The sequence below is a fragment of the Callithrix jacchus genome, chromosome 21 (assembly GCF_049354715.1).
Source record: "Callithrix jacchus isolate 240 chromosome 21, calJac240_pri, whole genome shotgun sequence".
In the NCBI taxonomy this organism is placed as follows: domain Eukaryota; kingdom Metazoa; phylum Chordata; class Mammalia; order Primates; family Cebidae; genus Callithrix; species Callithrix jacchus.
Genome location: NC_133522.1, coordinates 40021052 through 40036730, shown reverse-complemented (window position 1 = coordinate 40036730; position 15679 = coordinate 40021052). Strand labels below are relative to the sequence as shown.

At 41.5% G+C, this 15679-nt stretch overlaps 1 long non-coding RNA gene across 2 annotated transcripts in view; it reads right to left on the bottom strand.

Moving 5' to 3' along the window:
- The window catches only part of LOC108589437 (uncharacterized), a 43883-nt gene extending 28532 nt beyond the window's left edge, over positions 1 to 15351 (bottom strand). For both annotated transcript variants that reach the window (XR_013530669.1, XR_001908682.4), the window contains exon 1: positions 15021 to 15351. This is a non-coding gene — a long non-coding RNA (uncharacterized LOC108589437). The remainder of the gene's footprint in view (positions 1 to 15020) is intronic.
- Positions 15352 to 15679: the final 328 nt, after the last annotated feature.

Here is a 15679-nt window from a genome sequence, read left to right as displayed (position 1 = left end):
AAAAGATGAGACATCAGTTTGGAGCCAGGTATCTAAAGATCTTATATGCCCATCTAAAGGGCATTGATATTTTTTCTTTTATTTTTAGTTGATATGCAATAATTGTGCATATTTATGGAACACAGACTGATATTTTGTTACATGTATACAATGTATAATGATCAAATCAGGGTAATTAGCATGTCCATCACCTTGAACATTTATCATTTCTTTGTGTTATGGACAATCAAAATCCTCTCTTTTAGGCCAGGCTCAGTGGCTCACATCTGTAATTACAGCACTTTGGGAGATCGAGGTAGGTGGATTGCCTCAGCTCAGGAATTTAAGACCAGCCTGGCCAACATGGCAAAACCCCATCTCTACCGAAAATACAAAAAGTTAGCCAGGCATGATGGTGCATGCCTATAATCCCAGCTATAGAGGCATGAGAATCTGAGGCACAAGAGGCTGAGACACAAGAATTGGTACAGAGCAGCCAGGCATGGTGGCTCACATCTGTAATCTCAGCACTCTGGGAGACCGAGGTGGGTGGATCATAAGGTCAGAAAATCGACGTCAAACTGACCAACATGGCGAAACCCCATCTATACTAAAAACAAAAATTAGCAGGTATGGTGGCAAGCGCCTGTAGTCCCAGCTACTCGGGAGGCTGAGGCAGGGGAATCACTTGAACCTGGGAGGTGGAGATTGCAGTGAGCCAAGATTGGGCCACTGCACTTCAGCCTCGTGGCAGAGCAAGACTCCATCTAAAAAAAAGAATTGCTACAGAGCTACAGAGGTGTGAGAGACCGAGGCACAAGAATTGCTTAACCTCAGGAGGCAGGGGTTGCAGTGAGCTGAGATCACTCCATTTCACTCCAGCCTGAGTGACAGAGTAAGACTCTGTTTCCAAAAGAAAATTCTTTCTTCCATCTTTTGAACATGTATATTTAATTACTGTTAACCACATTCACCCTTAAGTGCTATAGAACACTAGAACTTAACCCTGCCATCTTGCTGTCACTTGTATCCATTAACCATTCTTTATTTCCTCCCCTAGAGAACTAGAATATTTATGTAAAAAATTATCCAACCACCTTTTATTATTATGAATATTTCAAACATATAGAATATAATAGCAAGTAACAAAATTAACTTACAGGTATCTACCACTTGGTTCTATCATTTCATCATATTTGCTTTATATAGTTTCCTTTTTTAACCTATGCCATATTTAAATTAGCTCTTTGTAGACAGCTTATATTTGAGTCTTCTTTTTTATCCAATCTGACAATCTCTGTTTTTTAAGTGGTATGTTTAGATCGTTTACATTTAATGTAATTATTGGTATGGATGAATTTACGTCTATGATTGTATTATGTGGTTTCTGTTTGTCCTCTGTGTTTTGGTTCTGTTCCATTGTTCCTGTCTTCTTTTGAATTACTTGTTGTTAGTATTTCTTTTTTTTTTTTTTTTTTTTTCAGAGGCTGAGGCGGGCAGATCATGAGGTCAGGAGATCGAGATCACCCTGGCGAACACAGTGAAACCCTGTCTCTACTAAAAATACAAAAAATTAGCTGGGCATGGTGGTACACGCCTGTGGTCCCAGCTACTGGGGATACTGAGGCAGGAGAATCTCTTGGACCCCGGAGTCGGAGGTTTCAGTGAGCCGAGATCGTGCCACTGCGCTCCAGCCTGGGTGACAGAGTGAGACTTCATCAAAAAGAAAAAAGGAAAAGTAACTCCAGCTGCAGCATGGGAATAACTTAGAAAAAGGCTGTTAAAGGCTGAAGTTCTTTTTTAGCTCCTCTTTCTCTCTTTTTTTTTTTTTTTTAGAGAAGAAGAAGGGGAAAAAAAGAAAAAGAGGGAAAAAGGAATATTACTTCATTCCTAAAATGGGTTTCAATAATGGCCGATCAATATTTTGAGTGTTTAAAGTGGTTAATGCATATTTTATGTGTTTAAAATGGAGACCTCTATTGTGTTTATTTGTTCTGGCTCTGAGTTCAAGTCCTGGATATCATTATCAATTTGTTGTCTCGTTGAATCTAAATCTCATTATGTGTCTTATGTATCTGGGTGTTAAGATCTCTTATTGTTGCATTAATCCTTTTACCCTTGCATCCTTGTAGCTTTGAAATCTATTTTATTAAGTGTGAGAATTGCAACTCCTGCTTTTTATTTATTTATTTTTGCTCTCCATTTGGTTAGGGGGTTTTTTTCCATCCCCTTGTTTTGAGTCTTTGCATATCTTTAGATATATCGTTAGATTTTGTGGATGATGTATATTTTGTGTGTTTAAAATGGAGAGCTCTATTGAGTTTATTTGTTCTGGATCTTAGTTCCAGTCCTGGATATCGTTAACAATTTTCTGTCTCGTTGAATCTAAATCTCATTATGGGTCTTATGTATCTGGGTGTTAAGATCTCTTATTATTACATTAATCCTTTTATCCTTGTATCCTTGTAGCTTTGAAATCTATTTTGTCAAATGTGAAAATTGCAACTCCTGCTTTTTATTTATTTATTTTTGCTCTCCATTTGGTTGGTACGTTTTTTTTTTCAACCCTTTATTTTGAGTCTATGTATATCTTTGGATATACCATTATATTTTGTCTGTATCTTTTGATTGGGAGATTTGGTCGATTTAAATTTATGGTTGCTGCCGTTTGATATTAACTGGCTATTTTGTCCTTTTGTTTATAAAAATTCTTCTTTATGTTAATGCTCTTTACTTTTTGGTGTATTTTTAGAAAGGGTCATACTGGTTGTTCCTTTCTGTGTGTAGTGCTTCTTTTAGAAGTTCTTGTAAAGCAGGCCTGGTGGTAATAAAATCTCTGAGTACTTGCTTGTTCCTAAAAAATTTTATTTTTCCTTCAAATGTAAAGCTTAAATTGGCAGGATATGAAATTCTGGGCTGAAAGTTCTGTTGATTAAGTATATTGAATATTGGCTCCCACTCTCTTCTAGCTTGTACGGTTTCCGTTGAGAGATCTGCTGTAAGCCTAATAGGCTTACCTTTATGGGTAACTTGATCTTTCTCTCTGGCTGCCCTTAATATTTTCTCCTTCGTTTCGATCTTGGTGAATCTAACGATTATGTGCCTTGGGGTTGGTCTTCTTGAGGAATATCTTTGTGGTGTTCTCTGTATTGCCTGGGGTTGAATAGTGTCCTGCTTTGCTAAATTAGGAAAATTTTCCTGGATAATGTCCTGGAGAGTATTTTCCAGCTTGAATTCATTCTCTCCGTCACATTCAGGTACACCAATCAAGCATATATTAGTTCTTTTCTCATAATCCCATATTGCTTGGAGACTTTGCTCATTCCTTTTTATCCTTTTTTCTCTATTCTTGTCTTGTTGTTTTGTTTCATTAAGTTGATCTTCGACCTCTGATACCCTTTCTTCTGCTTGATCCATTCAGCTGTTTAAGCTTGTACATATTTCACTAAGTTCTCGTGTTGTATTTTTCAACTCCATAAGTTCATTTGTATTCCTCTCTATATTGTCTATTCTTTTCAACATTTCATCTAACCTTTTTTCCAAGTTCTTAGTTTCTTTACATTGGGTTAGAACAAGTTCCTTTAACTCCCAGAAGTTTCTTATCATCCACCTTTTAAAGCCTACTTCAGATAATGGAACACAGTCCTTTTCCATCAGGGCTTGTTCCGTCACTGATGAGTCCTTTTCCATCAGGGCTTGTTCTGTTGCTGATGGGTTCTGGTTTTGAGTATACTCGGCCTTCTTAGGCTGTGTTTTTCCCTTCATTGTAGATGAACCGCCTTTCTAATTAGTTTTCTGAGTCGACGTCCGACTTATTGATTCCCAGTGTTGGGATCCGAGCAACCCACTGTGGCAGCCTAAATAGCAGCGGTAAGACTGATGGTGCTCTTCTGCCCGGGAATCTCTGGTCTGGCTTCCCTCTTGAGTCCGCAACAAGCGGCTCTGACTTCCCGGAGCTCCAAACTCCGGTCAGTAGGGGAAGCGGTCCCGTTGGCTCTGCATGAAGAGCTGCTGCGCCGAGACGCCGGCAAAACTGCTGCGGCGGCCACAAGAGTCGCGCTGGCGACCCGTGGGGCTCCTCCACTGGGAATCGGCTGATCGGTGAGTGACGAAAATTCGTCCAAAAGTGTGGCGTCGTCTCGTTCTCTGGGCTTTCACTGGGCTTTCACTTTTTTCTCTGGGCTTTCACTCTGGGATTTCACTTTTACAATCCTGAGCTGTTAGTGGTCGGCCATCTTGGATAGATCTCTTCTAGTATTTCATTTTAATATATCTGTTGGCTTTTTTGGCAATATCTCTTTCAATATCTCTCTTTGTGTGTGTGCGTGTGTGTGTGTGTGTGTGTGAGTGTGTGTGTGTATGATTGTTCTAGATGTTGCAATATGCATTCCTAGTCTTTTACAGTCTACTTCAAGTTACTATTTTACAAATTCAAAGTAAAATGTAGGAGCCTGATAAACCCTCCCCCTTTATGTTATAGTTATCATATGTTTATATCTATATACATTGAAAACCTTACCAATGTTATGATTTTTGCCAACAGCCATAAATATTTACAGAATTTAAGAGGATAAAAATAGTCTATTTTATTTAGCCCAGTATTTACCATTTCTGTTGCTCTTCTTTCATTCCTGAAGTTTCAAGTTTCCCACTGGTATCATTTACCTTCAGCCTGTAGGACTCTCTTTGGCATTTATTTTAGAGCAGGTTTAATATCAAAGAATTATCTTACTTTTTCTTAATCTGAGAATGTCTTTATTTTACCATCATTCCTGAAGAATATTTTTTTTAGATGGAGTCATGCTCTGTTGCCCAGACTGGAGTGCAGTGGTGCAATCTTGTCTCACTGTAACCTCTGCCTCCCGGGTTCAAGTGATTCTCCTGCCTCAGCCTCTCCCAAGTAGCTGGAACTACAGCCACACACCACCACACCGAGCTGATTTTTGTATTTTTAGTAGAGATAGGATGTCACCCTATTGGTCAGGCTAGAAGCTAATCTTGAACTCCTGGTCTTGATCCTCCTGCCTCAGCCTCCGAAAGTGCTGGGATTACAGGCATGAGTCACCACACCCAGCCTGAAGGATATTTTTCCTGAATATAGAATTCTGGGTTAAAAGCCTTTTTCTTTAAGCACTTTAAAAATGTTATTCCACTGTCTTCTGGCCTCCATGGTTTCTGGTGAAAAATACTCAGTCATATGAATAATTGTTCCCCTATATATAATGAGTTACTTATTTCTGGCTGCTTTCAAGATTTTTCCATTGTATCTGGTTTTCAACAGTGTGTGATGTGTCTGGACATAATTTCTTACAGTTTATTCTGTTTGAGACTTGCCAAGCTTCTTAAATTAACAAATGTATGTTTTTCCCAAATGTAAGACATTTTCGGCTATTAATTCTTCAAATACATGTTTTTTTTTTTTTTCTAATCCAATCTCTTTTATCTTTCCTTTTGGTGCTACAAGAACAAGAATGTCAGACCTTTTGGTCGGGTACCACAGGCCACTGAGATTCTATTTTTTTCAATTATTTTTTTCTCTCTGTCCTTTTTACCAGATAATTTTTATAGATTAATCTTCAAGTTCACTGAATCCTCTGCCATCTCCATTATGCTGTTAAACCCATTCAATGAATTTTGCTTTTCAGATATTATAATTTTCCTTTTCAAAAGTTGTATTGTATTCTTTTAATAGTTTCTATTTCTTTGCCAAACGCTTCTCTCTTTCCATCTGAAGGTGTTTTCCTTTACCTCGTGGGCTTGGTTACAACAGCTAAAGTATTTGTCTGATAACTTCAGCATCTGGTGCCTCTCAGGATAAACATAATTGATTGCCTTTTCCTTTGAAAAATGATCACATTTTCCTGCTTCTTTATGTGTCAAGTAAGTTTGGATTGTATCCTGAACATTCTTAATATTATTGCATGAAACTCTAGATTATGCTTTTAAAATTTCTAAGCATGTTGGTTTCGTTTTGTTAAGCAGGCCACCAACCCTAATTGTGTTCAGATCTCAGGCTCCGTCTTGCCTTCCGTTTGCAGGGTTCTAGTGTCAGGTCAGTTGCCAAAACCTTTTCAGTGCTGTTTTTAGTTCTGTCCTAGATATATGCAACTTCAGGCTGAACCCAAGATTTGTGTTGGTCCATACCCGGAATTAAGGAATCCCTCTTCTCCAGCATTTCCCCAACTCCACAAGCCCCCAGTCCCCAGGACATGGACTAGTAGAGGACATGGACACAGCAGAAGGTGAGCTGTGGCAAGCAAGCGAAGCTTCATCTGTATTTTTTTTTTTAATTGAGACGGAGTTTCGCTCTTGTTACCCAGGCTGGTGTGCAACGGTGCGATCTCGGCTCACCGCAACCTCCGCCTCCTGGGTTCAGGCAATTCTCCTGCCTCAGCCTACTGAGTAGCTGGGATTACAGGCACGCGCCACCGTGCCCAGCTAATTTTTTGTATTTTTAGTAGAGACGGGGTTTCACCAGGTTGACCTGGATGGTCTCGATCTCTTGACCTCGTGATCCACCCGCCTCAGCCTCCCAAAGTGCTGGGATTACAGGCGTGAGCCACCGCGCCTGGCCCACTTCATCTGTATTTACAGCCATCCTCACTCACATCACTTCCTGATCCCTGCCTGCCACCTGCCAGATAAGCACAGCCATCAGATTCTTAGAGGGGCACGAACCCTGTTGTGAACTGTGCATGTGAGGGATCTAGGTCACTGCTCCTGATGAGAATCTAATGCCTGATGATCTGTCACTGTCTCCCATCACACCCAGATGCGACCATCTAGCTGCAAGAAAACAAGCTCAGGGTTCCCACTGATTCTCCCTTATGGTGAGTTGAGTAATTATTTCATTATATGTTACAATGTAATAACAATAGAAATAAAAGGGAACTATAAAATGTAATGCACTTGAATCATCCTGAAACCAACCCTGTACCCTAGTCCATGGAAAAATTGTCTTCCGTGAAACCGGTCCCCGGTGCCAAAAACGTTGGGGACTGCTGCCCTGTGATCTAGGTCCCAGGAATCCATTTTCTCAGTCCTCCAGTCAGAAAGACAGGGTTTCTCTCAGGAATTTAGGTCCACAACTAGGCTGCCCTCAGATCAAAGTTGGTAAATAAAAGAGGGGAAAAATGAGAAATTCAGTTCTAAACAGTTCATTCTTCCAGTTTTGGCTCCCTTCCTCAGTCTGATTATTATGACTTTTCCAAGTCTTAAGTAGTTTCTGCTTTTAAAAGTTTTAGTTGTAATCAGTGGGAGAGAGAAAGGCTTAGAAGTTAGACTCCTTATGGACAAGGATAGGAAGCTGACCTTTTATTTAAGGTTGTCTTAAGCACTACAGATATCACAGAGGTCCCTAATATGCCCCTCCCCCATCCCCTGTTCCTCCTTCCAACAGCAGAAATACCTATATCCTGAATTTAGTGTCTATTGTTCCCATGTACTTTATGGTTTTCTTTGTTTGTTTGTTTGTTTGTTTGAGACAGAGTCTCACCCTGTCACCAGGCTGGAGTGCAGTGGCACAACCTTGGCTCACTGCAACCTCTGCCTCCTGGGTTCAAGTGATTTTCCTGCCTCAGCCTCCCAAAGAGCTGGGATTACAGGCACGCACTACCATGCCCAGCTCATTTTTATATTTTTTAGTAGAGATGGGGTTTCACCATGTTGGACAGGATGGTCTTGATCTCTTTACCTTGTGATCCGCCCACCTCGGCCTCCCAAAGTTCTGGGATTACAGGCATGAGCCACCGCACCCAGCTATTTTATGGTTTCTATAAAGATAATATCCATGAATATGATACAGTGTAGTTGTATAAGTTTTTAAGCTTTACATAAATAGCTTCATGATATAAATATCTAGTACACGGTCAAAATCTGTACATTTTCTGTATCTGCTTAGAAATAATGTATATTCTCTAATTCTTTCAGTGGGAGGCGTTGTTGTTTGAGATGAAGTCTCGCTCGGTCACCCAGACTGGAGTGCAGTGTCGCGATCTTGGCTCACTGCAATCTCCACCTCCCAGGTTCAAGTGATTCTCATACTTCAGCCTCCCGAGTAGCTGAGATTACAGGTGCCCACCACCACGCCCAGCTAATTTTTGTATTTTTAGTAAGGATGGAGTTTCACCATGTTGGCCAGGCTGGTCTCAAACTCCTAACCTCAAGAGAGCTGCCTGCCTTGAGCTCCCAAAGTGCTGGGATTACAGGCGTGAACCACTGCACCTGGCCTAGTTTCTGATAGTTGGGTATAAAATTATAAATATAACTATTATTCAAGCTTCTTATGTTATTCATATGTTCTGTAATCATACTAATTTTCTGTCTTCTTGGTTTATCAATTACTATGAGAGCGATGTTAAAAGCTCTCACTGTGAGGACGGACTTGTCTATTTTTCCTCCTAATTATGTAAATTTTTGCTATATATGATTTAAGGTGATCTTGTTCGGTACAATGGAGGTGAATGTGTCTTAATGAATGGTTCCTTTTATCATATGTAGTGACGGTTTCTCTCTTTAAAGCACTTTATACTTGTATTAAAAAGTCCATTTTGCCTGTTATTACTATAGCCAGACTAGCTTTCTTTTGATTAGTATCCCCCCGGTATGTATTTTCAACCTTTCTGTATCACTCTCATAAACAAGACGCATACTAGAATACTAGATTGCATGTGCGTGTGCATGTGTGTGTGTTCTAACAATCTTCTTTTTTTGAGACGGGGTCTCACTGTGGTGCTCAGGCTGGCCTCAAGCTCCTAGGCTCAAGCAGTTCTCCCACACTATCCTCCCAAGTAGCTGGGACTTCAGGCCATGAGCCACCATGCCTAGCTTCTGTCTTTTAACTGAATAATTTATTCTATTTATAAGTATTATGATTACTCATATGTTTAGATTTATTATCATTGCTTTATTTCATTTTTTCTTCTTACTCTGTCTTTTCTTTGTTTCTTTTCTCTTTTTCTCTTTCTTTTGGTTTGAGTTTTACTGATTTCCCCTTTGTCCTCTAAATTATACATATATATCTTTTAGATTCTTCTCAAGACTAATCAGACTTGATTTTTAGGATTTAAGTCTTAAATCAATTCTAAAAAAATTTAGCCACTTTCACTTTGACTACTGCCTCTTCCCCATTATCTATATATATATATATATATATATATTTTTTTTTTTTTGAGATGGAGTCTCGCTCTGTCACCCAGGCTGAAGTGCAATGGCACTATCTTAGCTCACTGCAACCTCCACCTCCCAGGTTCAAATGATTCTCCTGCATCAGCCTCCTGAGTAGCTGGGATTATAGGCTCCCACCACCACACCTAGCTAATTTATATATTTTGGAGGGGGGTAGAGATGGGGTTTCACCATGTTGTCCAGGCTGGTCTTGAACTCCTGACCACAAGTGACCCACTCACCTCAGCTTCCCAAAGTGTTAGGGTTATAGGTACCAGCCACCACACCCAGCCCCATTATCTATCTTCTTTCCTTCTGGAAACTCCATTACATGTATATTAGAGTTTCTTAAACTGTCCTATTTGTCTCTTAATCTCTCTTTCATATTTTCCATCTCTTAATCTCTCTAAGCTGCTTTCTATGAAATTTCCTCTACTCTACCTTCCAATTCTCTAATTCTCCTTCAGCTGTCTCTAATCTGTCCATTGAATTTTTAGTTTTAATGACTATATACTTTTCATTTTTATTAATATTATTAGATTCTTTTTCAAACTGGCCTCCTCCTTATAATAGTCTTACTCTCTTTATCAATTTTCAATTCCTTTTTAAGTCTTTAATCATTTTAAATATATTTATTTTATAGTATATTTGACAATTCTATTATCCTAAGTTCTTAAACTATATCTGTCAGTTGCTTTGTCTGCAGGCTCTTGCTTATGATGAATTTACTTCTCATATGTTTTGCAATTGGATTGTGAACTCATATTTAGAAGGACTCTGTTTGTAGCAATCTTGAACTGCCTGGATTGAGGGCATGCTCCTCCAGAGAATTTTTATTGCTTCTGACAGACATTGCAGGGATACCATCACTGCTCAATACCACTTCTATATTAATGTTTTGTCTTAAGAATTCCCAGGCCAAATGGATAATATGCATTTGAACCTTGAACCTACATGAAGAATTTACAGTATGTTATGTACTGAATGTTTATGTCCCTCCAAAATTAATATGTTGAAGCCATAACCCCCAACATATTATATTTGAAAATGGGTCTTTAGGGAAGTAATTAAGGTTACATGAGGCCATGAAGGTGGGCCTTTCATGATGGGATTAGTGCCCTTATAAGAAGAGACACTGGGGATCTTGCTCACTTGATAACTCTCCTTTCATACCCACAAAGAAGAGATCATGTGAACACATAGCAAGATGGTGGCCACCTAAAAAAAGAACCCTCTTCTACACCAGGAAGAATGCTCACTAGGAACCAAATTGGCTGGTACCTTGATTTTGAACTTCCCAACCTCCAGAACTGTGAGAAATAAATTTCTGTTATTTAAGCTACCCAGTCTATGTTATTTTGTTATGGCAGCCTGAACAGACTAATATATAGTAGCATCCAAAAAATCACAAACCTAGGTATTAACATAATGGAAGTTGTATAAGAGCTCTATCATTCAATATTAGAAGATTCAACATTATAAAGCCATACACTCTTTACAATCTGGCATATCTAGAATTTCAGTGTAATTCTAATAAAAATCCCAGCAGGTTTATTGTGAGCTTTCCTGGAAATTGACAAGCTGATTCTAAATTTTATAGGGAAATGTAAATGGCCAAAAAGAACTAAGACAATGTTGAAGAAGATCAAAGTTGGAAGACTTTCCCTATTTGATATCAAGACTCATTATAAAATGAAATAATGGTATATAGTAAGATAATGTCACAAGGATAAACAAATAGAACAATGGAACAGAATTCAGAATCCAGACACTGACCTATAGATACATGGTCACTTGATTTACAGCAAGATGGCAATGCAACACAATAAGAGAGACAATATTATTTTGAATAAATAGTGCTGGGTCCATTGGCTATCTAGATGTAAAAAAATTAATATCGGTCTCTATATATTTTTTAAAACTATACATACAAAACAAGAATTCAAGATGGATTGTAGTTCTAAATTTGAAAAATATAAAAAGAAAGCTTCTAAAAGAAATCATAGGAACCTATATGATTTTGGACTAAGCAAATATTTCTTAAATAAGTCACACAAAGAGATAACTTTAAAAAAAAATAAGAGAATTGACCTATAATAAAATCAAGGACACCTGCTTATCAAAAGCATCATTAAGAGAGTGAGGCCGGGCATGGTGGCTCATGCCTGTTATGCCAGCACTTTGGGAGGCCAAGGCAGGTGGATCACCTGAGGTCGGGAGTTTGAGACCAGCCTGGCCAACATAGTGATACCGCACCTCTACTAAAAATACAAAAAAGTTAACTAGGCATGGTGGTGAGCATCCCAGCTACTTGGGAGGCTGAGGCAGAAGAATCACTTGAACCCAGGAGGCAGAGGTTGCAGTGAGTCGAGATCTCACCATTGCACTCCAGCCTGAGCAACAGAGTGAGACTGTCTCAAAGAAGAATAATTTAAAAAAAAAAAAAAAAGAGTGAAAAGGCAAGCTAAAGAATGGGAGAAGATATTTGCAATATATTTATGGTCACAAGAATTTCAAGTATATAAAGAAATATAAATCGGTAAGAAATATACAGATGACCCACTAGAAAAAAATGAGCAAAATACTTGAACAGACACCTTATAAGAGCATGTGTCAAATTCCCACAAGACGTAGGAGAAAGTACACTCTCATTCATCATCCTGGAAATGCAAATCCAACCAGAGGGATTAAAATAAGCCTGAGGAAAAAACAACACAAATTGCTGGGGAGGATGCAGGGTAATTAGAATGCTCCTACACTGTTGTCATTGCAGTTGAAATTTTTTTTTTTTTTTTTTGAGGCAGGGTCTCGCTTTGTTGCCTAGGCTGGAGTGCATTGGCACAATCGCAGCTCACTGCAGACTCCATCTCCTGGACTCAAGTGATCCTCCTATCTCAGCTTTCCACGTAGCTGGAAGTACAGGTGCACACCACCAAACCCAGCTAACATTTTAATTTTTTGTAGAGGTGGGGTTTCACTATATTACCCAGGATGGTCTCAAACTCCTGGCCTCAAGCGATCCTCCTACGTTGGCTTCCCAAAGTGTTGGAATTACAGGTGTAAGCCACAGTGTCTGGCCCATATGCTAAATAATTCTAGTTATTTAAAATGAACAACCACTTTGAAAAACTGTTCAGCAGTATTCTCCAAATCTGAGTTTGTACATAATTTTTCTCTTCAATATTTGTCCAACATAAATATCTTATGTTCAACAAAAACTCACATACCAGAATGTTCTAAGCAGCACTATTCACCAATATCCAAAAACTGAGAGCCACACAAATGTCCTACATGAACTTTCAAACCTAAGGGATACACCATATTAGTCACGTACTTGAAGCTCTGACTCCCAGTTCCTTCTTCATTTGGCCCCTAGAGATTTGCTTGACTTTCTTATGAGCTCAGTTTTGCACTGAAGAGGCTGCATGTGACTCTTCATTCAGCATGTCAGGAGGTTTTGCAGCACAAGTATTACGAGGTTACATAGTTCCTGATATGCCTCATCATCTTTTCATGGCCCCATCTAACTGTAAAGATTCTTCCTGGCCCTGGTTTTACAGACTAAAGACAATATGTGTTGTAAAGGGGAGAGAGCAGAGAGGAAAAGAGAAGATACTTTCACTGAACACCAAGGCTTGGGGGAGCACGGTTGGGGTGGTGTCTCTTCCCTAGTTCGTCAGGCTGCAGTGAGCCCTGTCCAGCTCCCACTGGAGAATCCATGCCCTGCCCGTCTGTCCTAAGAGCCCATCTCCAGTTCAATAAGGTTGACAACGATTTCTGGAGCCTCCCATCACCCAGCTGAACAGCTGTCCACCTCCATCGGGTCTCTGGGTTGCTTTGGGCAGGGCTGGAATCCAGGCTGTCAGACACCCCTGGCGGAGATGTGCTGAGAGGGTCGATCCTGGAGAGTCTCTCCCACCTTCTGCTTTGCCCCTGGCTCCTGGATGGATGCCCTTCAAGGTCACACCTCTCTCTGATAGAGGAACCCGTTTGATCACCAGGTGCTGCTTGGACTTCTTGTGCCCTAATTTTCAAATAGCCCACAAGGCCCCAGGCCACATGTTAACAGGCAGGGAAAACAGTAGCTCCTCCTGAGGGCTGTGCGTGGCCCCAGCATCCGGAATGACGAGTTTTCTGCTGACCACTTCTTTGTGGTTAAGTAAAAAGGCTTTCACATTTGAGGATAGAACTGAGCTTCCTTAGGAGCTACTGTCGTCTCCTACCTGTGGCTAAGGAACAAGGGCTGGTGAACAGAGAGATGCTCAGGTTGTAACAACAAGAAGAGGTGACAGTTAGGAAGTATCCTACATGCCAGGCACAGTACCCAGAGCTTTACATGGGTTAGCTCATTTAATTCTCCAAACGACCCTGAAGATGGAGATAGATGCACACATACATATATTATAAATAAATACAGGCTGGGTGCTGGGGCTCACGCCTGTAATCCCAGCACTTTGGGAGGCTGAGGCAGGCAGATCACGAGGCCAGGAGTTCGAGACCAGCCTGGCCAATATGGTGAAACCCTGTCTCTACTAGAAAAAAAAAATACAGAAAATTACCTGGGGGTGGTGGTGCATGCCTGTCATCCCAGCTACTCAGGAGGCTGAGGCAGAAGAATTGCTTGAACCCAGGAGGCAGAGGTTGCAGTGAGCTGAATCACACCACTGCACTCCAGCCTGGGCAACAGAGCGAGACTCTGTCTCAAAATAAATAAATAAATATTGTAAATTAATGTATAACCCCCATTTGTGATTATTATAAACATATATAATTATATATACACATAGGTTATAAATAAGTATATAATTATATATATATTATATATATAATCCCCATTTTTCTGATGACCCACTGAGACTGCAAGAGGTATGTGACTTGCTCCAAGTGACACAGTTAAGTGACAGAGCCAGGACCGAGCCCCAGAAAATCTGGCTCATGTCCTTGACCACGGTTCTAGACGTGAGTCGTTTGTCACTAATCCCAGACTCCACATCACCTCTAGTGCATGCCAGCGTGCATCCTGTCCACGCTTCCTGCTTTGGTGTCTCAGTGGACCCTTCAGCGGGTGTCTCAGCAGGAGGGGTTCACAGAACGCCTCCTTGGCAGGATCTCCAAGAGCCCCTCCTCATTTCCCTCTTCTTGTCCACCAAGGTGACCCTCTCCCTTTCCTTGTAGCTGGGGTCTCCTGCATGCCTTGGCCTTTCTGTCTCCTTCCCACTGACTTTGCCCAGCAACTACTATAACTATTCTCACATGGCTCTGACCCACACAAACCTAGACCAATCCCCCTGTTCCCCTCTCTGCCTCCTAGAGAGTGGGGTCCCCAGCTGGACCATAAGGACACGGCTGCCTCAGGCTGGGGTTGAGGGGCATCCGCTTGGATCTTCCTTCACTGGGAACGCCAGACCAGGAATGGCCCCAGCTTTCCTTAAGTAGGAATGGTTTCTCTGAGAGGCAATGGAATGCGTTCCACAGGCAATAACCATCTTCAGTGGTTGTGGTTTAAAACTCAGAATAAGAAAGTCACCTTCACAGAAGGCATGCCGCACATTTCCTGTTTAGGAGCTCAGTCTAGACTAGATGAGGGGCTCACGCCTGTAGTCCCAACACTGGCAGGCTGAGACCCAGCCCTACCCTGGAGGCTCACCTCTGAGCAGCCTTCCACCACCCGCCCGGAGCCCGCGCTGATTCTCCGCAGGGAGAGGGAGGAATGACAGTTCCTGTCCCTGCTGGGAGGAACCAGATTACATCTTAAAGGCCCTTCCTACTGGGACTCACTCCATCCTGGTAATATCTGCCATTGAATAAGCACCATGGCCCCCCATAGAGATGCATGACCACACTCGGCCATCCCAGCCACCCAGCCAGACGCTTACTGCGAACATCCTGTTCAGAAATGGAGACAGTCACTTGCCAAGATGCCAAAGCGGGTTGGGGGAAGAGAAAGGGTTTGGGTCCAGGTCTGTCAAACCCAAAGGCTGCCCCTGGGACTTCCCCAATTCTGGAAGCCCGCTGCCTCTTGACAGGAAGTGAAAGGGAAGTGAAAGGTGCTCTGGTGGAGTCCTACCCAGAAGAATGGCCACTTCCGGAGCAAAACTGCCACAGCCACAGGCCTTGTCAACAGCGGCCTCCAACCCTTAGCCACAGGGCCCTCTCGCCTCTAAAAATCGCCTCCCTCTTCTCCACACATCCCTACACACGAACACTAACTCCGTCACCCGGGAGACCACAGAACAAAGGGAAGGAGAGAGAGGGACAAAATGGGACATAAATAAGATGCTGGGCGGGCAGACAGGAAGAAAACACTTAAAGGCAGAGCACACCGGGACGTATTAGGAATATTTGATGTACCGGCTTCCCCTTATGCGGGGAGTGAACACAAATGAGTCTGTGTTTTCAGCCGCATCACAGGCACTGCCTTGCAACCCCAAACAATATCTGCGCTTCAGGGGCTGCACTGCGCTGTTTTATACACAGAATCACCTGGCACAGCTCCTGTCCCTGAGATGCAAATGAATGTTCTCATGGGGGGGGA